Source organism: Hyla sarda, chromosome 1, assembly GCF_029499605.1.
Source record: "Hyla sarda isolate aHylSar1 chromosome 1, aHylSar1.hap1, whole genome shotgun sequence".
NCBI classification, from domain to species: Eukaryota; Metazoa; Chordata; class Amphibia; order Anura; family Hylidae; genus Hyla; species Hyla sarda.
This window is the reverse complement of record NC_079189.1, coordinates 383,293,194-383,319,221: the sequence shown is the minus strand read 5'-3', so window position 1 is coordinate 383,319,221 and position 26,028 is coordinate 383,293,194. Positions and strand designations below refer to the sequence as shown.

The 26,028-nt window shown below is 42.9% G+C and overlaps 1 protein-coding gene across 11 annotated transcripts in view; it reads left to right on the top strand.

Moving 5' to 3' along the window:
- PTCH1 (patched 1) overlaps positions 1-2,444 on the top strand; it is a 105,591-nt gene extending 103,147 nt beyond the window's left edge. For all 11 annotated transcript variants that reach the window (XM_056524801.1, XM_056524793.1, XM_056524816.1 and 8 more), the window contains one exon: positions 642-2,444. The gene's annotated coding sequence lies outside the window, so the exon portion shown is untranslated. The remainder of the gene's footprint in view (positions 1-641) is intronic.
- Positions 2,445-26,028: the final 23,584 nt, after the last annotated feature.

The following is a 26,028-nucleotide window of genomic DNA, read 5'->3' as shown; positions in this document are numbered from 1 at the left end:
ATATATAGCAGCACACAAAAGAGCATTCTGCAGAAGAGAAACTAAGCAAAATGTTTAATAAAGACCTCTTGTAAAAGCTTTTTCTTTATGTAACACCAGCCTAAGTACAATGCAGTAATGAAGAAATGCATTCACAAATTTCTATCAGTATTTTCTTTCTTTTTATTTCTATTGACCTAGAGGTTTAAATAAATATCCCTGTACTAATTTATCACACAGACCTGCAGAGGTGGAAAATCTCTAGAATGCATTTAGAATCATCAAAGAAAACTTTATATAGCATGAAGTAGTTTACATTTGGAAAGAAGGCTTTGAAATAGGTCCAACTTTCCTGTCATCTCTGTTTTAGTCAATTCTAACATTCCATGTAAAAATAACAACTCTGGATAATCAAAGAACGGTGTCATAATACTCTGTTATTCTTCAGTATGAATAGACATTGTCAGTGGGGTGTCACCATTTTCAGTGGAGTTCTTTCTGACAATGTCAGACAATTTAGGGACACTCTCTTTTAACAAAGGGAAATTGTAACATACAATTGACAATTTAACCATATATTTCCAGGAGGAATAACAGAGGAACAACTTAGGGGGAAAAAATCATGTCAGTTGTAATAAGCCATTTGTTTTGTTTTCTTACAGAGTCTACACATTCTGAATCATTGATGGCCAAAGACGGGACAGAATTTCCAGACTGTTTGTGAAAGCTGCTGGAGGTTTTATATAATGGACATGCTGCATCAAGATTAACAGTTCATTATTACTGTATCTATTGTACAAATGTGTTAAATATTGATATAAATATTTAAAAGATGTATACATATGTAATATACAAAAGAACTATGTAAAGTTAGTATAACTGCGGAGTTCCTTGACTCCTTTTAACAGATAGGGCAAAGCTTGTTTGCCCTCTCTTCTTAATGTACATGAATTGTGCCACACTTTAATCTAGGTATAAAATCCAGCATATTTTTCTGCTGCTTAAATATTGTATAATGTACTTGTATAATTTCTATGCAAATATTGCTTATGTGATAGGTGTTATTTTATATGTGTAAAGGTTTCCTGTTTTGATGTTTAATGTTTATATCACAACCCTGTGGTAGTATGTTACTGATAATTTTCAAACACGCTATGCGTGAGTATCTCTTTTCGTTCAAATGGGCAGATATGAAGAATTTGTCGTAGCCAATGTCGTTTCTTGCCTGTCCTTGTGTCTGGATGTGTGCACCTGTCTCATGTGATACTGTAGAGTCTGTTCCACTGTGTTCTGTATTATTGGTGTGCTTATGTAAACCTGCAATGTTGGGAGCCTCCTCCCGTCCACCATCAGCACTTACCTGCAGGATACTTGCATTCTCAGTAGCAAATGTGATTTGCAGACTCTACAATTCAGTCTTTTATTTATACCCTTTGTGTGTAGTTTTACGAAATAGTGACTGGCAACATGATATGCTGCCATTCCAACTTAGAGGCTACTTGGCCATCATGGGCGTTGTCATTTACCAGTAGCTATGCGCTAAAATTGTCTTTAGTTTTTTTTTTTTTTTTTGTGATAAAAAGCACTTCAAGCGATAAAGGGGACAGAACAACAATTGAATGATACATTTTTATATGGCTTACATGAACTTTTCCTTATTTTGGTGCTACTATTCCTTTTTGCCTCTGAAAATGTAAATGGGTCCCTATCTACCTCCCTTCCTCTTTTACATACATAGATATGTTGTTTTGCTCAGAGTTTACCTTTATACTATTAATTTAATTCAGATGATAAGTTTTATGTTTTTTTTTTCTTTTTGTACATTGATATACTGTATACATTCTTCATGTGCCATTGTGCATTGCAGTGTATATAATTCACATTGCATGCTGCTCTGTCATTGAAGAAGTTGAATTGAAATACTTCAAACTTTAAGGCACTTGTCTTCAAAACAAATCTAACAAGGAATATGTAGCTGCCTTTTCTTACGATAAGCTATTGTTATATAAGCACATTGAGACCACCACAATTGTCTCTGTGTCCAGATCACTGCCATCAGTATAAATAGCAATAAAACAAGGGACCCTGTTTGCTTGCAGTGTTAAGATCCACATACATGTTTGTAATACACTTTAAAGCGAAACCCTAATGGCACAACCTGAAAAACTACCTTCATTTTACAAAATGGTCATGTATGGCGCAGTGAGCGTTAACCATTCAGCCCCAAATTAGAATTTGTAAGATTGCTAAACAGTGGAAGCTCCCCAGGTGCAAGACAGAATTACTCAACTATACAATGTACAGTGCTATAGACGTGATAAGCAAACCAAGAGTTGGTAGTATTGGTCATGTATTAGTCTCACCTTGCAGCTTCCAGTGCTGCTTAACCTTGGAGCTAGAGATGAGCGAACTTACAGTAAATTCGATTCGTCACAAACTTCTCGGCTTAGCAGTTGATGACTTATCCTGCGTAAATTAGTTAAGCTTTCAGGTGCTCCCGTGGGCTGGAAAAGGTGGATACAGTCCTAGGAGACTCTTTCCTAGGACTGTATCCACCTTTTCCAGCCCACCGGAGCACCTGAAAGCTGAACTAATTTATGCAGGATAAGTCATCAACTGCCGAGCCGAGAAGTTTGTGACGAATCGAATTTACTGTAAGTTCTCTCATCTCTACTTGGAGCCATATCCTCTTAAAATATCATACAAGGGGAAATAATATAATACATTGTATGAGAACGCATAAAAGCTTCAGGCTGCCATTGGGACAACTTTGACTTATTGGCAGTATATTTTATATCTCTAGGTGAAGATTCTTCTAGTCTGCCTAGATTGGTTGGAGCTGTGAAGAATATTTGGAAAATTGTTTAATGCTTTAATTCAACCTCCTATAATATGTCATTTAAATAACTTATTTATATTTATGATATAAGACAATTCCCAAGTAGGTTCAGTTCTTAATCTGTAAGGCTATGTTCACATGACAGAATTTCTGCAGGAATTCTGCAGCAGCATTTCCGCTGCAGGAATTCCATTGAAGTGAATGGGCAATTCATTTCTGCGGAACTTACTGCAGAATTTTGTGAAGAAATTCTGCCGTGTGAACATAGATCAAAGAAATGATGCCATGTCTGGAAAGTGATAAGTTAAGCTGATCACTATTTTACTTGCTACTGTAATTTTTGAGCAGCACTGTGCTATCATGACATGTTGGCATTTCTAATAATAATAATAGACTCTAAGCTGTATTTCCCCATTCCTTAAAGGGGTATTCCGGGCAAAAACATTTTATCCCCTATCCAAAGGATAGGGGATAAGATGTCTGATCACAGGAATCCCGTCGCTGGGACCCCCTGCGATCTCCCGTCACGCACCCTCCCATAGACATGAATGGAGGGGGCGTGGCGTCACGTCCCCAGTCCCGGAAACCTGGAGGTTTCCGAAACTGGTGACGCAGCTCCCGCATAGAATTGCGGGTGCTGCAGGGAGATCGCGGTGGGGTCCCAGCGGCATGCCCCCCGCAATCAGACATCTTATCCCCTATCCTTTGGATAGGGGATAAAGTGTTTTTGCCCGGAATACCCCTTTAAGTCTCATACTACACACACTTACATGGCCAAATCTCCCCGTTCCCTTGTTGGTGTGTCTGCTGCCTTCTGCACAGTATAGACTTTATAAATGAATATATATATAAATATATATATATATCTATATCTCCTATAGTCACATTGGCAAAGGGAGAACAGTAGCTGGCAATGTTTTTCTTTGTATGTTTGTTATTTTGTTTTGTTTTTTTATATTTATATTTTTGTATAATAAGAATGTGTTTTTACAGTATTTGTCATGCCAGTTTATAACAAAACAATGCAGGGATATTTTTTTTATTTCTATTGGAAAACACTATTACAGCTATGGGCTACTTTTAATGGAATTTTTATTTGTATAGAGTGCTTACTAATGTTAAATAGGAGAGAGTATATAACATTTACATTGAAGACTCATAGCATTTTAGATTAAGGAGTTAAAAGGAAAACTATTCAAACTGGGTCTCATTGTCTGCCTTATTTGGCAGGAGTGGGTGTTGTGTCATTTCATTTACAAAGATAAACATATGCCATATAATTTATTTATATGAAAATTTATTTTTGTAGTGTACATAGTAGCGATCAAGTCTTTTTGACAGAAGTATATTTTTAAAGAGTTTTTATATGTATTGATACCATTGTGAGACATGAAATTTGGGTACAGTGCACACATACTTTAAATAACACCGGACAAAAAAATAATCACTTAGCCCCTTCATGGTTTTGAGTTGGCCAGCAAGACACCAATACGATGGCTATTGCTAAACCACTTCAGCAGAGAACGGGTTAAGTATGTGGAGAGAGAGCGGTATAATCCTTACCATACAGAATGTGTTTGTTTCATTTTTGTGATCTAGTGTGGTTTACATTTCAAACATTGAAAATGGAAATTGTACAAACTCTCTAAATATTAATGTTCGAACACTGATAGAATTTCTAACATGAATAAAAATTATTATAACTTATTGGGTACGCAGTTTGTTTGTTGTCTTTTTTTCACACGCAAACCTACCACAGTACGTTTCTGCTGTTTAAAATGTATCTGAAATGTGACAGCTGGTGTACATTTCATAGTGACATATTAGTGCCCCATACAATGTCAGAGTTCATAAGGGGGCAGGGGCTGATTTCAATGGGACCCTACCGTATCTTTCTTTGCCTTCAGCTCTAGGTCACATTGCTAGGTCCTCTGGGACCCCTACCAATCTCTGTAAAGTGCCTTAAACTGTAGTGTGGCTTAGTAAATGGTGCTTGTTGCAGTTCCCTGCACAGCTAGTAGCACCTCTGTGTGAGGGCAACTCGCAAACTTTAAGGCATTCTGTCACAATGTTAATGCAGCGTCAACGAGTGGTGGAGACACTGAACAGAAGGATATATGACTCATTGTTCTGTGTAACTATTGATATACGGGGGGAAAAGGCTATGTGCTGCTCTACTCCCTCCGCTCAGTGGCTGCTGATTGACAGCTAGCTGTCTAATTATACACAGTATATACTAATAGCTGCCAATCAGTGGCCTGGGAGCTGGTCCTCATGTATACTGGGGTCTACAGAGTGCATTCATGTAATGGATAGGACTATTGCGCAGCATTTGGCATCCTTGATATTCATGAGTTATCAGGAGAATGGCTGCATAGACCCTTAAGATGGGAATATCCCATTAATACAAAGCTACACTGGGGAACCAGGTGGCAACACATTAAAGGGGTATTCCAGTGAAAAACTATTCTTTTCATATGAACGGTCATATATCTTTATCAGTGATATTGCAAAAGGACTCGGTGTAAGGTTTGTCTTTTTGCTGATGACACAAAGATTTGTAACAGGGTTGATATTACTGGAGGGATACGCCAAATAGAAAAGGATTTAGGTAAAACTAGAAAAATGGCCAGAACTTTGGCAACTGAAACTTAATGTGGATAAGTGCAAGATAATGCACCTTGGGTGTAAAAACCTAAGAGCAGAATATATATATTGAGGTTAGGACTGTAACACCTATTCTGAGTAAAGGGATTTTAGGGGTCATTATTTCAGAAGACTTGAAAGTAGGCAGACAATGTCATAGAGCAGCAGGAAATGCTAGCAGAATGCTTGGTTGTATAGGGAGAGGTATTAGCAGTAGAAAGAGGGAAGTGCTCATGCCGCTCTACAGAACACTGGTAAGACCTCACTTGGAGTATTGTGTACAGTACTGGAGGCCGTATCTCCCGAAGGATATAGATATTTTGGAGAGAGTGTAGAAAAGAGCAACTAAACGAGTACATGGATTGCAGGATGAAACTTACCAGGAAAGATTAAAGGACCTTAAAGGGGTATTCCAGGCCAAAACTTTTTTTATATATCAACTGGCTCCAGAAAAAGTTAAACAGATTTGTACATTTTAATCCTTCCAATAGTTATTAGCTTCTGAAGTTGAGTTGTTGTTTTCTGTCTAACTGCTCTCTGATGACTCACATCCCGGGAGCTGTGCAGTTCCTATGGGGATATTCTCCCATCATGCACAGCTCCCGGGACGTGACATCATCATTGAGCAGTTAGACAGAAAACTTCAGAAGCTAATAACTATTGGAAGGATTAAGATTTTTTAATAGAAGTAATTTACAAATCTGTTTAAAGGACAACTGCAGCGCAATATACACTTATCCCCTATCTACAAGATAGGGGATAAGTGTTTGATCATGGGGGTCCGACCACTGGGACCCCCCACCCCCCTGAGATCTCCCTAACGGGGCACCGCCATTAGCGCTCATAGTGAGCGATAAGGCGCGTAGCGTCGACCTAGATACAGTCGATACAGTTCTATGGGGGAGCCGGGGAGGCACGAACACTGCCTCCCCGCCTCTCCCATAGAGATGCATGGAGGAGGCGTGACGGCCGCAACGTCATGCTGCGGCTGGCACGCCCCCTGCACGGGAGAGCCACGGCACAGCCGCGGCCCCGTACAGGAGATCGTGGGGGGTCCCAGCGGTCGGACCCCCGCGATCAAACACTTATCCCCTATCTTCTATATAGGGGATAAGTGTATATTGCGCTGCAGTTGTCCTTTAACTTTCCGGAGCCAGTTGATATATATAAAAAAAGGTTTTGCCTGGAATACCCCTTTAACATGTATAGCTTGGAAGAAAGCCGAGACAAAAGGGTAATGAAAGAAACTTTTACTACATAAAGGGAATCAACACAGGATAGGAGAGTATATTTAAAAGAAGAAAAACTACCACAAGAGGACATAGTTTTAAATTAGGGGGCAAAGGTTTCTGTAGTATTATGAGGAAGTATTACTTTACTGAGAGAGTAGTGGATGCATGGAATAGCCTTCCTGCAGAAGTAGTAGCTGCAAATACAGTGAAGGAGTTTAAACATGCATGGAATAGGCATAGGGCTATCCTTCATATAAGATAGGGATAGGCTTAAGACTATGCTTCATATAAGATAAGGACAAGGACTATTGATAGTATTCAGAATATTGAGCAGACTAGATGAGTAAAAGGGTTCATATCTGGCAATACATTTTATCTTTCTATGGTTAAGATCACATCTGCGTCAGAACTCATTTTGGGAGCACTGTTGCAGAGTCTGCTCACGTAAAAAAGAAAAATGTGCAGGACAGTCCATTGCACAACGGACACCACCAGATCCTGACAGATCCCATTGACTTTACTGTGGTCCGTCTGTTGTCCACTTATTTGCAGGATATAAGTGGAGAATTACTGCTCGCAGTACTTTTTCTCTGTCATACCTTACTTTCTTGACAGATTCTGCAAACAGACCTTTCTGAATGAAGCTCTGACGCAGATGTGAACCTAGCCTTAGGATTAATTTGACTTATTGAAAAACATTTTTATAAAAAAATGTTAGGTAATTCTAAATAGATAGAGGTAGGGTCCCCTGGTCAGGATCCTTATTCCCTGGACTAAGCCGAGGGTGGTGACTTGTTTGTGCTGTTCTGCATTACACAGGCAACCCATTGATATAAATGGACATTGTATAATGTCACTTGTGGCACTGCAGTGAACTTGGGCATTTATGGCCAGGATGTTCCATAGTTTGCTGGGTTTAAGGAAGAGGGGCACGTTGTGATCAGCTTATTGTCAAAGGATCCATCTACAGTATTAGAAAATATTATTTTACTGAAAGACTGAAAGCTTAGCAGGTCACATGGTTAGAGATGCAGTGAATATAGATGAGGGAGGTGTGTGCGCCTCAGCCTGAAGTTCTGAACAGAGGAGTAGGGAGTGTGACCTTGCAAAGTGATGTGCCGGGCCCAGGAAAGTGGTGCCAGTCAGCATTTGTGATGGAAACTACTGGACTTCCTGTCTGAAGGAAAAGCTGAGAGAAATAGGGAATGTGCTCAGCAAAGATTATATAACTTTATGTACAAAGTTACATAACGTTAATATGTGCAGCTAGATAAAGGTTATTTCATTTGGCTGGAGTTCTCCTTTAAAGAGTACCTGTCCCGAAAAAAACTTTTGATATGTTTTACATTAATGCATTTGGAACACTTTCCTAAATGCATATAATAAAAAAAAAAAATATAATGTATATTTTATTGGGAATTTTATGTTTGAAAATCTACCACTAGGGCACTCCCTCGATGGCTCGGCCGCTAGTTGATATAAACGGACTCATGCCTGGCCTGGCATGAGTCCGAAATCTCATAGTGCAACCGGGACACATGAGGCGCACAGCGCTGCTCCCTGCCTGTCAATCAGAAAGGCGGGAGCAATCATTGTGCATGCTGCTGGGCTTACTTTCTGGCAAGTTCATCAGGCTCCTCCTGCCTGAGAAGGAGAGCCGACGAGCGCTGGCCATATGTCAGTGCAGCGCTGCTATGAATGAGGATCAGGTGATAGCTAATGTGATAGCTAATGTTAACATGGGCATATACGTTTGGACATAGTGTTTTACAAATAGGGTGCCTCCAGCTGCTAGTAGTAGTTTTGCAACAGCTGCAAGCACCATGGTTGTGAAACCCTGATATATATCAGGAAGAAGGGCGGAAGTGAGCCCGTCCAGGCTTCAGATGACATTGTGCCTGCCGGGCCACTCCCCCTTCCTCCCTCGCAGACAGCAGAAGGACTGAGCAGCCATAGTGAGGGGGAAAATGTATGGGCATTTTTAAGTAGAAATAAAGACAGGGATAGCGTTAGTTAGTGTCAGGGACAGATGGGGGGGGGGGTTAGTTGATGACAGGTACTCTAAGATAAAATAAAAAAAATTGAAAAAGATGTAAGATGGGCAGATGGACAATGTGGCCTTTTCCTGTTGTCAGTTTTCTCTGTTTTTATGTCCAAAACAGAGAGAACCTTTAAGTTATGTACATTAGGGGGAGTAGCACCCTCTTTAGCCGTGCACCCCTCCCTGTTCACAGGAGCTTTTTTTAAATTGCATCCTAAAGGTCACCTAGTCAAAGGCTATGATGGAGATTTAGCAAAACTTGTCCAGAGGAAAAGTTGCCCAGTTGCCCATTGCAACCAATCAGCTCACTTCTTTCATTTTTAGCAAGGCCTCTGCAAAATGAAAGAAGCAATCTGGTTGCTATGGGCAACTGGGCAGGTTTTGCTAAATCTCCCCCTATATGCCCATCAGAGGTGAATGGAATGAGCATGTTAGGGTCTCATCCAAACTGAGGCTAACTCCGTGTGGTGGATTGGGGACTCGTTTTGATCAAAAAGTCAGGGATGTGGAAATCATATCACCCGACGCCCGGGACAAGTAGTTCTGGGCGCCGGGCAGGTGAATTTTTTTTATAGATTTAGCCCTGTATCGGGCAAGCAGGGACAGACCAACTTCCCCCGTATTTTTCTTTAATGCCGGTGTGAGGCACAGGAGCGGATGCAAGTCTGCACCTCACACCGGCGCTCAGGGTGTATGTAGGGGGCGGCCCCCAGCTGACGGCAGAGCCCCCTTATCTCCCCCCCCCCCCGGAGGACGCAGCTCTACATTACACAAGAAGCAGGGGGAGAGCGAGGACGTACACAGCTCAGTACACAGCTCCTCCTCTCCCCCGCACACAGCTCCATCCCCTCCCCCTGCTCTGTCTCCACAGGACCTAATCTACCACAGGGAGGTTAAAAGTTTGCACGGGGAAAACACAGAGCGAGGGGAGGGGATAGGATGTCCGGTGTGAGTTGATATTTTCAAACCCATGCAACCTCACACCGGCAGGCGGGTCTTTATTGTGCCGGGACTACAGCTCTGATGTCCACTCACGACCAGCTCAGGTGAGGAGGCCAAGAATGCAGGCGGCGGTGGCGGCAGGAAGGGTGGTTGTGTATATATGGTGTGAGTGGATGTGTGATGTGTGTATGTATGTAATATATGATTTGGGGGGGGGGGGCAGGGGCAAGTGTATGTATGATCCTTACAACATCCTTAGTCACCTCGGACAGAATAGCTGTGAGCTGCACTTTCTATTTAAGTCTCTGTCTTTGACTGGAAGCACATGGTAAGTGTGTTTTATCACCTGTTCACACTGGTGATGTTCTTTGTGGCAGCCATTGCTGCCGTGGCGCTGTGTCTGTGGGGAGGCGAGGCTCAGGGTCTGGTTGGGGTGGAATTAAGGCTGCTCTGCCAGTGGGCCATTCTCCCTGTGGGCACTGGTGTTACACTAGGGGTTCTGCAGACTCCTAAGTGATCTAAATATAAATTTGCAAAAGGGATAGTTATCCCAAGTATAATTATACTAGATTTCAGTGCATAGGGACAGTTATATCTTTTAACACACATATTGTTTGTTACCACTGTATTTGATATTTTTGTCTATATTGTGTTAATAAAAGTTAAGTTTTAAGAGAAGGGATTATAAGGAGATTTAGTGCCCCGGGCCTTTGTGCCCTGGGTTTTGGGATTGATCATTATGGGGAAAATGTGTTATTTTAGCACAAGGCCACAGTATTCACAGCATAACAACATGGAAAAATTGTGAAAGTGTCTGAAGATTTAAGGAATGCATTATACTTACAATATTTAAATTAGTGGCTGTTAGAAAGCATACAGGAAAGTTACTGATAGTGGTTTCAGGGGAGGTAGGCTTTATTCCAATTACTAGATGCATTGTTGCTTGATGGAATAAGGACTAAAATTGATGGAATTCAAATAAAATAAAAAAAACAGACATGGTCGCTCAGTAATCCTTGGCTTCTCAGCAAAATTTATTAGCAGGTCCCTAGCATAAAATGGCGCTGCACTGAGCGGCCATAACACCAGTGCCCACAGGGAGAATGGCCCACTGGCAGAGCAGCCTTAATTCCACCCCAACCAGACCCTGAGCCTCGCCTCCCCACAGACACAGCGCCACGGCAGCAATGGCTGCCACAAAGAACAGCACCAGTGTGAACAGGTGATAAAACACACTTACCATGCAGTCAAAGACAGAGACTTAAATAGAAAGTGTAGCTCACAGCTATTCTGTCCGAGGTGACTAAGGATGTTTGCCAATACCCTATGGCGCAAAAGGACATACAATAAGACTATGAATTATACAATACAATTGCATAAAATGATTCAGACCTCAAGCACATAACAAAACCTAAAATATCTGGTACATGATGAACCCAATAATGAATATATGGTAAGGAGACTGTGCTTCAAATATAGATGATTTTATTAAAACATTAAAATATGAATAATACTATCTCAACACAGGGCCCTTGTGAGGAGATTAGTTAGATGTAAATACATATAAAACACCTAGTATATATGCTGGACTGCTAATAGAAGAGAATGATATATAAATATAGCTTTATACAAATTTAGATATAACTGTTGCCAATATATATACAATAAAAGATAAAATATATGATTTGGTTTTTTTTAAATGTAAATGGCATTAAAAAATTGGTCCTAGGCAAAGATCTCGGCAGATTTAAACAATAAAACCGTTTAAGAAGTAGTAGATATGATTAGTAGTAGATATGATAAGTAGATATGATTGTCCGGAATCTGATATATCTGGTATGAGTGTGTAAACACTGGACTTCAGTCTTATTACTGTGCCACATGCCCAAAATACGTTATGATTAAAGGGGTACTCCGCCCCTAGACATCTTATCCCCTGTACAAAGGATAGGGGATAAGATGTCAGATCGCCGGGGTCCCGCTGCTGGGGACCCCGGGGATCGCTGCTGCAGCACCCCGCTATCATTACTGCACTGAGCGAGTTCGCTCTGCACGTAATGATGGGCAATACAGGGGCCGGAGCATCGTTACGTCACGGCCCGCCCCCGTCAATACAAGTCTATGGGAGGGGGCGTGGCGGTCGTCACGCCCCCTGCCATAGATTTTCATTAAGGGGACGGGCCATGATGTCATGAGGGGCGGAGCCATGACGTCACGCAGCTCCAGCCCCTGTATCGCCCGTCATTACGCAGAGAGCGAACTTGCTCTGTGCAGTAATGATGGCCGGGTGCTGCAGCGGCGATCCTCGGGGTCCCCAGCAGCGGGACCGTGGCGATCTAACATCTTATCCCCTATCCTTTGGATAGGGGATAAGATGCCAGGGGCGGAGTACCCCTTTAAGGAAACAGTCCTTGATGGGTCAATAATTGCTGGCACAATAATTGGCAGGAGCCGAACAAATGCTTGCATGCAAAGAAGCAGCTGGTACTCAGAGTCTGCGAGAGGTTGGTGGTGAGACCTGTATCACTAATGTTCCAGGATCGTGGCTGGCGAGGACAGGAGCAGCGTCTGACGTCACAGGCGTAGGGCTGGTAAGCGCTGATAGCGTTGGTAAGCACTAAATCACAATCCTGAATTAAGTCTGCTGGAGCGGTGGAGCAAACTGGAATCTTATTTGGAGCATAGCAATCCAATGGTACCAGCACAATGATTACTGAAGGTGTTCAGTCAGTGTAATTATTTTTTTTTTGAACATGTGCTGCACTCTTCCCCACCCCCCTCAGCCCAAACCTATATAGGTGGTAATTAGCCACACTAGGGCCATTTCACTCCTAGCTGCCTCCCAGTCTGACTGGGAGAGCAAGGTAAGTAAGCCATTACACCTTGTTCACACTGGTGTGGTGCGGGGCGGTGTCTGTTGCTGCCGTGGCGCTGTGTCTGCGGGCGGGTGCGGCCTATAGACTGGTTTGAGAGGCATTGGGGCCGCTCTGCCAGTGGGTCGCTCCCCCCCCCCCCGTGGGCACCTGTGTCGCGGCGGTGGTGGTCGCCGCCTGGTGCTACGCCATTTTATGCTAGGGACGTTAGGGACCCACTCTGAATAGGTGGCCTTGACGTGGCGAGTGGGCTTGTACTTTTTGATCAAAAATGTATACTAACAACCTGTTAGTTTTTGATATTATGCTGAGAAGCAATCAGATCATTATACAAGATTGTAGATGTGCGCTATGTCTGTATTCTACTCGAATTCGTAATCACTAACTGTTCCTATTTCTCCTCTCTTTGTAATTTCTATCTCAGTCTCTATCTTTCTAACCACTAACTGTCCCTATGTCTGTCTCCCTCCCTCTCTCTGCTCTTTGCACAAGTTCCCAGCGCTCTGAACGCTGTGGGTGATGTCAATGCCCTTTTATGTGTCCCTGGCTGTGTCCTATTGGCCTTTATGCTTGAGTAACCTGGGTTATCATGTGATCTGCTGCTTTCCCTATGTCATCTCATATGGAGGAGAGGGGTTTATTTGAAGAATGGGAAAAAGGGGTGCTTTTATTTTTATTAGAAGGGGCGTATGTGTGTTTTAAAAATTGTTTTAATTGTTTTATGTACACTTTTTAAGCCCCCATAGCAAACTTTTAAAAGCATTTATTAGATTGCAAACACTGAATAGTTTTATGTTATGCATGCTCAGCAGGATCTATCCGCAGATCAGACCTGGGACCCACACAGAGCAGGTGAGAGGACCTCAGGCTTGCAAACAAACCATTTGGACCCCCACATAAATTTAGCTGGAGGTGCCAAATGGTTAGGGGGACTGTCATTGTGGCACTTAAGTTCCATGATCGTTATTGATCACAGCACTTTAGAGGTTAATGACGGAGAACGGCGGGATCACCATTCTCCCTCATTGACTGTAAGTGCATGGCTGCTGATTGCTCTTGTGCACACTTTATAGTCTAAAGGCCGCTCATGACATAAATGTACGTCTTGGTGCATTAAGTGCCAGGGCACCAGGATGTACATCCATTGTCCATAGGGGGTTAGGCACTGTACTCCCCGACTCTCGGTTATCTGCGGCCTCATTATAACTCCACTGATTTCATACACATGTACAGCATTACTTCTATCGTACATAAATAATGTGCTTTAAATACATATTTTGACTTCTTCATTAGTCTGGTTGGATGGAGAATGCTTTGGTAATGGTACACAAAAAATGCTGTAACACGTATATTGTAAAATTGATAGCAGCTAACTGGTTAAATAACAATATACCTATGCTATGATAGCTCCAGAAAGAATCATTCCACATGACCAAATCTTCCAATCCAGATAGAGAAGTTGTCATTCTGCCAATCTCTTACTACCATGGACTAATAGGCAAGGGCTCCGCCCTATTGCAACTAGTTAGGAAGTTCTTAAACTAAACTTTTAATTTGGGGGATTAACTGGTCTATTAACATGGTGAGGTATGTCCACAAAGGACATGAGATTTCCATAAACTGCACCACAATCTTTTGCTCTCCTTGCAGTTAGCTATAGTGAGTGATTTTTCCTATGTGTCCGGACTTTAGGGGCACCCTGTAAAATTGTATATACTGTTTTCACTAATAAATTAGTCCAATTATGTGTAAATAAGACATGACTGTGATGCAAATTCGGTTTTTGTACATAATGCTTCTAACACTATTATAGGCACTGGAATTTCAGAACAAAGGCATGAAAAAAGTACAGTATTGTCTGGAGATGAGCGAACTTTAGAAAAATTCGATTCGGCCGAATTTTCAGAAAAAAATTGTTTCGAGTCGATTTTATTTGCGGCAAAACTGCCATTTCTGGCCTACAGAGAGCCTCAATAGGGGCGTAGAACAGTTTGCGTTGTTCTAACATGCATAGGGAGTGTGCTGTGTTGGTGAAATAATACTGTTATTCAGTATGACATGCAGTTTACAGGCATTGCTATCAGAATCATTGCTGCAGAGCGTCAATGTGGCAGCAGGGAGACCATATGGTGTCAAAATTGAAGAGGATAAAGAGATTTTTTAATGTAATTTTCATTTTAATTTAATTAGAATTTATTTAAATTTTTTCAGTACCCATTCTGGTGAGCATCAAGCTGGCGGTCCTCCGCCAGGCGAGATACCACCTGTTCAAGCCCCTGCCTCTCAGCACCCCCCTGACTATGAAAGTGCGAGTGTTTCATTTCATCAGTTTTGGTTCATTGTTATCGCTCCAAGCTGTTTCATTGGATTCTTGTGATAAATCCACAGATAATATGCTATAGGCGATCATGGGACCTCAGTCTTGAAAAGATTACATCGATTTTTATTTATTTAAGATTTATATTAGATTCCAAAGTTTAATGTCACGGTGTTTACTTTGAACTAATACTGTATGACTACAGAACCCAATACAACAAGTAGTCACGTGGCGGCACAATGACAGAGCCTAAAGTTGGCAGCAGCATGAGGAGACCATAATCTGGCAGAATGACACAGCCTGGAATTGGAATTTAAGGTAATGTCCCAAGCCCAGCAGCATCACTAAACCATATAGTTGCTGAATGACAAAGCCTGGAGCAGTCGGCAGCATCAGTAGACACTAGGGCTTCACAATCCCTAAGATTAAAAGATGAATTTTAAAATTGAAATTGAAGAATTATGTTAGCTAGGGCTACCATAAAATATTTGTAGTCAATGTCCCTGGCCCAGCAGCATCAGTAAATTATATATTGGCTGAATGACACAGCCTGGAGGTGACGAAATCATGAGGATTTCATATAGTGTCTGAATGGCACAGCCTGGAAGTGGCTGAAGCATGAGGAGACCATATAGTGTCTGAATGGCACAGACTGGAGTTGGCTGAAGCACGAGGAGACCATATAGTATCTGAATGGCACCGCCTGGAGGTGACTAAAGCAGGAGGATACCATATAGTGTCTGAATGGCACAGCCTGGAGTTGTCAGAAGCATGAGGAGACCATTCAAATTTAAGATTTTGAAATCTAAAATTTTGAAATTTAGAATTTTGAAATTGAAATTTTATCTAACACTCCCAAGTTTTAGTGTCATGGGCCCCGGCGTGTGGGTACAAAGGACCAAATTTAACAAGGAGTCACATGACAGCACAATGACAGAGCCTGGAGGTGACATCAGTATGAGGAGACCATATAGTGGCTGAATGACTGCCTGGAGTTTGTGGCAGCATGAGGAGATCATATAGTGTCTGAATGGCACAGCCTGGAGTTGGCAGAAGCATGAGGAGACCATTGAAATGTAAGATTTTGAAACTGAAATGTAAGATTTTGAAATTTAAATTTTAGCTAACACTCCCAAGTTTTACTGTCCCAGGCCCCTGCGTGTGGCTACAAAGGACCAAATTTAACAAGGAGTCACATGTCACATGGCAGCACAATGACAGAGCCTGGAGGTGGCATCAGTATGAGGAGACTATACAGTGGCTGAATGAGTGCCTGGAGTTTGTGGCAGTATGAGGAGATCATATAGTGTCTGAATGGCACAGCCTGGAGTTGGCAGAAGCATGAGGAGACCATTGAAATTTAAGATTTTGAAATTGAAATGTAAGATTTTGAAATTTAAATTTTAGCTAACACTCCCAAGTTTTACTGTCCCAGGCCCCTGCGTGTGGCTACAAAGGACCAAATTTAACAAGGAGTCACATGTCACATGGCAGCACAATGACAGAGCCTGGAGGTGGCATCAGTATGAGGAGACCATATAGTGGCTGAATGACTGCCTGGAGTTTGTTGCAGCATGAGGATATCATATAGTGTCTGAATGGCACAGCCTGGAGTTGGCAGAAGCATGAGGAGACCATTGAAATGTAAGATTTTGAAATTTAAAATTTTGAAATTGAAATTTAGGATTTTGAAATTTTAGCTAACACTCCCAAGTTTTAGTGTCCCGGGCCCCGGCGTGTGGGTACAAAGGACCAAATTTAATAAGTAGTCACATGTCATATGGCGGCACAATGACAAAACCTGGAGGTGACATCAGTATGAGGAGACCATATAGTGGCTGAATGACTGTTTGGAGTTTGTGGCAGCGTGAGGAGACCATATAGTGTCTGAATGACACAGCCTGGAGGTGGCTGAGGCATGAGGAGAGACCATATAGTGGCTCAATGGCACAGCCTGGAGTTTGTGGCAGCATGAGGAGACCATATAGTGTCTGAATGGCACAGCCTGGAGGTGGCTGAAGCATGAGGAGACCCTATAGTGGCTGAATTGCACAGCCTGGAGGTGGCTAAAACATGAGGAGACCATATAGTGGCTGAATGGCACAGCCTGGAGTTTTTGGCAGCATGAGGAGACCATATAGTGTCTTACTGGCACAGCCTGGAGGTGGCTGAAGCATGAGGAGACCATATAGTGTCTGAATGGCGCAGCCTGGAGGTGGCTGAAGCATGGGGAGACCATATAGTGGCTGAATGGCACAGTCTGGGGGTGGCAGCAGCAGCATCAGGAGTCCTGAAAGTGATCCGGTCATAGATTGGTGTGGTGGGTGGCATTACCAGTACCCAGTGACGAAGGTGGGTGAAAAAAGGTCTGATGTGGAGGAATGTTTGTAACTGGGGAGAAGCGCCTTAAATCTGTTTGGCACTATCCATATTTGTGAAGTGTTGGTGTGGCACTAAGGTCAATCTACTCTGATGCATTAGGCATTGGTCGGTGGAAATCCTGGCTGATCCATGCCTGATTCGTCTTCACAAAGTTCAGTCTCTCCACCTTTTTTGTGGACAGACGAGTTCTCCTTGGGGTGATTATGGCCCCCGCCGCACTAAACACCCACTCTGATGGCACACTACTGGCCGGGCAGGACAGCTTTTCAAGGGCAAACTGCTAGTTTTGGCCACAAATCAAGTTTGGCTGCCCAGAAGTCCAGCGAATCTTCAAGGTGTGTTGGCATGGGCATGTCAAGGTATGCCACCACGTGCTGGTTCAGATCCTGCTCCAGGTCTACCTGCTGCTGATGAGTTGCTTCACTATGCAGGTGAAGAAAGGTGCTCATCAGTGACTGTAGACTCAGGCTGCTGCTGATGGAGCTAGTACTGCTCCTGCCACCCCACCCCTCCCCAGCAGCCATGACAGTGGAAGGTGACAATTCGGCTGTCACTACACAAGCAAGTGAGCATGCATTGTGCCATTTGTTCCAGTGACTAGGAGGGACTCCCTGCCTCCATCTCCACTGCATACCGCCACGGTGTGTCTGGGTCCTCTGTCTCGCCTTCCTCATAACCCTCTAGCTCCTCTGGCTGCTCCTGCTCCTCCTCTCCTGTCAGATGACTAGAAAAAACTCCCATTTGGCAAAACCTAAACTGTGCCCCTCCCCCTCAAAGTTCAGCCCCCACAGGGCTCGTGTGGCCATGGGATGTAGGCGCCACGTCTTCAGTGCCCTGACCAGCTATCATTTCCAACACGTGTTGTAAGAAATGAAGCAGTGGAATCATGTCGTTCATCCCGTAATCCTGGCGACTTACTAATAATGTGGCTTCCTCAAAGGACCTGAGCAAATGGCAGATGTCACGTATGAGCTGCCACTGGTTCACATTGATTTTATACAGGGGAGTTCCCATATCGGTTTGGATCCACAAGAAATCGGTGATGGCTTTTCTCTGTTCGTACAGTCGGTCCAACATATGGAGGGTGGAATTCCAACGTGTGGCAACGTCACAAGTCAGATTATCTTTGGGGATACCGTCCTGATCCTGCAGCTCAAGGAGAGTGTGCTTTGCGGTGTACGAGTGGCTGAAGTGCATGCAAAGTTTCCTTCCCATTGTTAGGATGTCTTGCAAATGGGGGGAACACTTCAGGAACCGCTTAACAACCAGATTGAACATGTGGGCCATGCAGGGCGCAAGGCTCAGCCTTCCCAGTCGCAGCACATGCAAGATGTTCTTCCCGTTGTCAGTCACCATGGTTCCCATTTCCAGTTTTCATGGAGTAAGCCATGCTCCGATTTCTTTATGAATTACTTTTAGCAGTTACTTACCTGTGTGACTCCGTTCGCCAAGGCAAACCATGTGAAGAACAGCGTGACACCGCCGTACCCTGCACACATGGTATGCTGAAGGGCCACTGAGACTTGTCTGGGCAGTGGAGGCTGAGGACACGGTGGAGGATGAGGAGGCGCAGCACCTGTCACAGGACCAACGGCCTGAGAGCATGGAGGAGGAAGCGGCGTGACCTGTCCAAGTTGGTGTTGTGGCTGTGCAGGAACCACATTCACCCAGTGAGCCGTAAAGGACATGTATTGTTCCTGACCATAGTTACAGCTCCAGAGGTCGGCGCTGCAGTGCACTTTGGTACACACCGACAGGCTCAAGGAATGTCCCACCTTCTCTTCCACAAAATTGTGCAGGGCTGGTACTGCCTTCTTCGCAAAGAAAGGACGGCTTGGCACTCTCCACCTCGGCTCAGCACAAGCCATCAGTTCTCTGAAAGGTGCAGAGTCCATTACTTGAAAAGGGAGGGACTGCAGCACCAGCTACTTAGACAGGAGCACATTCAGCTTCTTCACCGCTGGATGAGAGGTCGCATACTGTGGTCTCTTGGACATGGCTTCGCCAAAGGACTGTTGGTGGCATGACTAAAAGTAGGAGGAGCAGGAGCATCTGGAGCGACAATAGGAGGGTATGAGACACAGCTCCCTTCGGCTGAGGTGGTGAAGCCTTGGCTGGCTGAAGGAGGGAGTGGCATGGGTGATGGTGCAGGCTGGGCCACTACATCGGAGCCACGGTTCTCCCAGGCCACTTTATGGTCGCACAGCATATGTTGACCCAGGGCCGTGGTGCCAACATTGAGACCCTGGCCACGCTTCACCTTCTGCCGACATATCTTGCATGTGGCTATGTTAACCTCCTCCAGGATGCTTGATGAAAAACTGCCACACTGCCGAGTAGCTTATTTTCCCACCTACAGTCCACACTAATTGACTGTTACTGCCACCGTCTCCAGGAACCCCGGGAAGGTAGGCTGCAGCAAAACAGGTGGTTTCCCCTGGGCACGTTTGGCTCCAGAATTTCCACTTCTGTCACCATGCTGACTGCCAACCATGCTACCACCTCTCTGGCTCAGCTGCTGTCTCACGGGCAACCTGCAACTCTCTTCTCCTGATGATGATGAAGCCCCTTCGGCACCTGGCTCCCAATTGCGATCGGCTTCATCATCATCAACACGTGTCTGCACGTCACTGATGTCCTCCTCAGGTTCCTTAACAGTGTCTGCTTCAGGACCTTGAACACTGGCAACACCACCTCCCTTGTCACTCTCCTCATCACTACTTCCCGCCTAGCGGGGGAAGCAGCGGGTGTCTCCTCCACTTCTTGGCTGGGCAGTAGCTGCTGACTGTCCTCTTTTAGATCGTCCTCACTGAATAGTGGAGCTGAACCCACAGCATAAGATACTTCTTTAGGGAAGGGAACAGCATAGGACAGAGGCAATGGGAGGACAGGGACTGCTCCCGGGCCATGCCAACTGAGGGTTGTGTCTGAGGAACCCACCGACTGTTGACTGGGGGTTTCAGATGTAACTTGTGATGAAGTGGATGACCGTGTTAACCAATCAATGACGGCAGATGGGTTGCTGGTCGAGACACGACCGCTAGCTGATACCAGGAGATCAGGCCTCTCGCTGCGACTCTTGCTGCCACTCGCCCCTAGTCTGCTGTGACCTCTGCCTGATGAATTTAGGCCTCTGCCACAACTCTGTGCACATCCTGGAACTTCTCTGCCTGACATACTTAGTGCATATATGAGGGGAGTACAATACGCTTCACTACGCTTAAAACAGTATTTGTCTAGAACAGCAGCAGGTGTGTACTTTTGCCTGGACTTTCCCAGTATCTAGGCCCTTGACAGATTAACAGGTAAAAAATATTACACTACTTACTGTAGATGTAGGTATGTGGTATGCACTTATGGTGGAAGAAAAATGCTCTACAGTACGCTTAAAAAAGCACTGGGGTAAAACACCAGCCGATGATTACTTTTGCCTGGACTTTCACAGAATCTAGGCCCTTGACAGATTAACAGGTACAAAATAGTACACTACTTAGATTTAGATATGTGGTATGCACTTATGAGGGCAGAAAAATGCGCTACTGTACACTTAAAAAAGTATCTGAGTACAACACCAGCTGGTGAATACATTTGCCTGGACTTTCACAGTATCTCGGCCCTTGACAGATTAACAGGTACAAAATAGTACACTACTTAGATGTAAGTATGCGGTATGCACTTATGATGGCAGAAAAATGTGCTACAACACACTTAAAAAAGTATCTGAGTAAAAACACCAGCCGGTGAGTACTTTTGCCTGGACTTTCACAGTATCTAGACCCTTGACAGATTAACAGGTACAAAATAGTACACTACTTAGATGTAGGTATGTGGTTTGCACTTATGAGGGCAGAAAAATGCTCTTCAGTATGCTTAACAAAGTACTGAGATAAAACACCAGCCGGTGATTACTTTTGTCTGGACTTTCACAGTAACTAGGCCCTTGACAGGTTAACAGGTACAAAACAGTACACTACTTAGATGTATATATGTAGAATGCACTTATGAGGGCAGAAAAATGCGCTACTGTACACTTAAAAAAGTATCTGAGTAAAAACACCAGCCGGTGAATACTTTTGCCTGGACTTTCACAGTATCTAGGCCCTTGACAGATTAACAGGTACAAAATATTACACTACTTAGATGTAGGTATGTGGTATGCACTTATGAGGGCAGAAAAATGCTCTTCAGTATGCTTAACAAAGTACTGAGATAAAACACCAGCCGGTGATTACTTTTGTCTGGACTTTCACAGTAACTAGGCCCTTGACAGGTTAACAGGTACACAGTAGTACACTACTTAGATGTATGTATGTGGAATGTACTTATGAGGGCAGAAAAATGCGCTACAGTACACTTAAAAAAGTATCTGAGTAAAAACACCAGCCGGTGAATACTTTTGCCTGGACTTTCACAGTATCTAGGCCCTTGACAGATTAACAGGTACAAAATAGTACACTACTTAGATGTACGTATGTGGTATGCACTTATGAGGGCAGAAAAATGCTCTTCAGTATGCTTAAAAAAGTACTGAGGTAAAACACCAGTCGGTGATTACTTATGCCTGGACTTTCACAGTATCTCGGCCCTTGACAGATTAACAGGTACACAGTAGTACACTACTTAGATGTACATATGTGGTATGCACTTATGAGGGTAGAAAAATGTGCTACAGTACATTTAAAAAAGTATCTGAGTACAACACCAGCCGGTGAGTACTTATGCCTGGACTTGCACAATATCTAGGCCCTTGACAAATTAACAGGTACAAAATAGTACACTACTTAGATGTAGGTATGTGGTATGCACTTATGAGGGCAGAAAAATGCACTACAGTACACTTAAAAAACGTATTTTTGTACAACACCAGCAGTACACAACAGTGCTGCAGCACACAGTCACTGTTGAGTAAAACACCAGCAGGTGATTACTTTTGGCTGTCCTTTCACAGTATGTATGCCCTTGACAGATTAACAGGTACAAAATAGTACACCACTTAGATGTAGGTATGTGTTATGCACTTATGAGGGCAGAAAAATGTGCTACTGTACGCTTCAAAAATTATTTGAGTGAAACACCAGCCGGTGATTACTTTTGGCTGTCCTTTCACAATATGAAGGCCCTTGACAGATTAACAGGTACAAAATAGTACACCACTTAGATGTAGGTATGTGGTATGCACTTATGAGGGCAGAAAAATGCGCTACAGTACGCTTAAAAAATTATTGGCGTAAAACCCCAGCAGGTGATTACTTTTGGCTGTCCTTTCGCAGTATGTAGGCCCTTGACAGATTAACAGGTACAAAATAGTACATTACTTAGATGTAGGTATGTGGAATGCACTTATGAGGGCAGAAAAATGCGCTACAGTATGCTTAAAAATACGTATTTTTGCACAACACCAGCAGTACACAGTCGCTGTGTACTAAACCCAAAATTGCACTCTCTCACAGACTATTAGGAATGGACTGCTGGGTATTATACCATCTACAGACTAAAATAACCAGCAGATTTATTATGGAACAAAGACACAGAATTGCGCTGAAAAATTATTCCTGCCTCCTCTGCTAAGGTTTATGAAGTTGAGGCAGCTTGTTGAAATTTAAGAGGCAACACACAGCTATCTGCCCCTTTCTGTTATACAATGCTGTAGAAAGTGACTAGGAGGTTAATGGCTGCAGTAAAAATCCTTTTTCAGTGAAAAAAAACCACTGCTCTCTGTCCACCAGAACGCTGATGTGACTAGGAGGTGAAACACTGCTGTAATAAGCTTTTCTGTGTAACACACACACACAGTCTGTCCTCTCTCTCTGCAGTGTAATGAATGAAGTGACTGGCTGCAATATGACTGCCGATTATATAGGGCTGTGACATCAAAGGGGAGACTGGCTGCTGATAGGCTGCATCCTGCATGTGATTCAGGGTCATCCCGTCTACCTACCTTCCCGCCCTAACTTCCCACCTTCCCAGCGTTCCTTGCCCCATGTACTGACATGTGGATCTGCCATTTTAGATGGCCTGGAGCCTGGACGGCACTAAATAGAGTTTCATTAAGTGATTCACACGATATTCGCATTCATTGTGAATCAAATTTTTCATGAAATTTGTAACGAATCCGGGTTCGTCAGCTTCGATTCACTCATCTCTAGTAGTGTCCTCCAAGTGTCATAAAAATCCATTTAATAATAATTAATTTTTTCTTTTTAGTGGTCTACTGTAGGTGATATTTTCCTTTCAAAAACTAAGGTACCAGATGTTTCTTTACCATATATTGCAAGAAATGTAAAAGAAAGGAAGTCTGTGATTTTATTTCTGTTGTGATAAAGGCGTTAAAGTAAATAATAAAAAGATGCAAAAAAAATAATAAATGTTTAAAAACAAGTAAACATTTGTTAGGACATTTAATGAACTATAAGCAAAACTAAACATGGCTTTTTAGAAGACAAATATTTTGAGCTATGATATGGAAAAGTCAGCAAACACCTTCCCAAAGTGTGACTGTACTCAGTAAGGAAGTGGGCTTATTTCTTCACTTCCCCTTACTGCACAGCATTCCTTTATAAACCTCCACATATCATCTGCCTAAAAATGCAGTCACCTCCAAAGTGTTTATTTTTTAATACTTCTTAAAGCAATGGGCATTTACTCATTAGAGGAAAATGTGTTATTTTTACCATGAATAACAACTTTTGCATGGCTTACAAAGATTCTTAATATAGAACAGCCTTAAAGAAACAAGATTAAACACTTCTACAGCCGGTTTAATAAAAGCACTATAAACACAGCATCACTTACCTGAAGGAGACTACTTTACTTGTTGCATTGTATATTAATGCATCCTTTGGCCAAATTGTCTAGATGGCAGTATGATATTATGGCATTGTATGTGCAGCTGTTAACTAATATACAACCTCTGGCAAATATTATAGAACCTCCAGAGGATGTTTATCCAGCTTTTCTACTTCATAGTAAATACACAAATGACAAAAATTACATTTAATCTGTAAAAAGACATATGCCAAGAATAAAAATAATTTACCATCATTTGCTTGCCGTATGTTTTGTGAGGGCAGAATGTTCAGATATAAGATTGGTTTCACACATACGCACTTTTAACCCCTTCCCTCTTTGTCGATTTTTCATTTTTGCACTTTTGTTTTTTCCTCCTCACCTTCTAAAAATCATAACACTTTCAGTTTTCCACCCCAAAATCCATATGAGGGCTTGTTCTTTGTGCCAACAATTTTACTTTGCATTACCATTAATATTTTTAACACAAAATCTATGGCGAAACCAGGAAAAAAAAATTTGGGGGGAAAAATTGAAAAAAAAAAATACATTTTGGCATTTTTAGCGGCTTCTGTTTCTATGCAGCACAGTTTTTGGTAAACATTGCATCTTATATTTATTCTGTAGGTCCATACGGTCGCAAGGATACCCAATTTATATAGGTTTGATTTTATTTTACTACAAAAAAAAATTATAACTACATGCAGGAAAATTAATATGTTGAAAAATTTCCTCTTCTGTCCCCTATAACTTTTTTTATTTTTCCGTATAAGGGGCGGTATGAGGGCTAATTTTTTGCGCCTTGTTCTGAAGTTTTTATCGGTACCATTTTTTTTTCATCTGAATGTTTGATCACTTTTTATTAATTTTTTTAATGGTTTAAAAAGTGACCATAAATACGCTATTTTGGACTTTGGAATTTTTTTTTGCGTGCGGTTTAATTAATGATATATTTTTTTAGTTCGGACATTTACGCACGCTGCAATACCACATATGTTTACTTTTATTTACACCGTTTTTTTTTTTTTATGGGAAAAGGGGGGTGATTCAAACTTTTATTATGTAAGGGGTTAAATCACATTTATTAACACTTGCACACACTGATTTCCGGCACTGATCACTGCTGCATGACATTGATCAGTGTTATTGCCGCGCGACTGCTCCTGCCGGGATCTCAGGCACGGAGCAGTCATTCGACGATCGGGCAGCAAGGAGGCAGGTAGGGATCCTCCTTGCATCTTGCAAGCTGTTCGGGACACCGCGATTTCACCATGGCGGTCCTGAACAGAATCACTGTGCTAACCGGCAAGGTTTACTTTATTTTTAAACGCGGCGATCAAAACCCGTGTCTAAAGGGTTATTGCAAGACATCAGCCTGATCGGCAATGTCCGGCATTAGCCGTGGGTCCTGGTTGCCTATAGCAACCGGGACCCACCGAGTATGATGCGCGCTCACCTGCTGAGCACGTGTCATAACTCGGGAACCGCAGATGGACATTAATGAACGTCCATTTGCGGCAAGGGGTTAATTCAGTTTCTGAGATAAAACAATTAATCTATTCCTTTTGAATATAGGACAAAGGGTTGTAAAATGAATTTTAGCTCGTAAACAAATCTGCTCCACGTTGCTGCACTCTATAATAGCCTCAAGTGTGTCTCAGGATACAGCATTGCTATCGCAATTGTGGTAGAGGGTGTGATGCAAAGGGCAGATGGAATTACCCTAGGGGCAGATGGCATTAACCCCTTGTATTTGTGATGCCAGGGCATGGTTTATCCTCGATACCACCCGAAGGTATACCGCTAGATCCTGGGCTAGGCACTGGGGCAATAATTACTTTGATGCCAAGTTACTGATAATGGTAGATTTACTGAGGGTTAGACAGATGGTAAAGTCTGTACAGTTCAGCCAGGGCCCACGGAGGTGACCAGTGACTCAGAGACCTTAAGGGCTTGCTGGGACTTGTAGTAGACGGGGTCAATTTAATGCA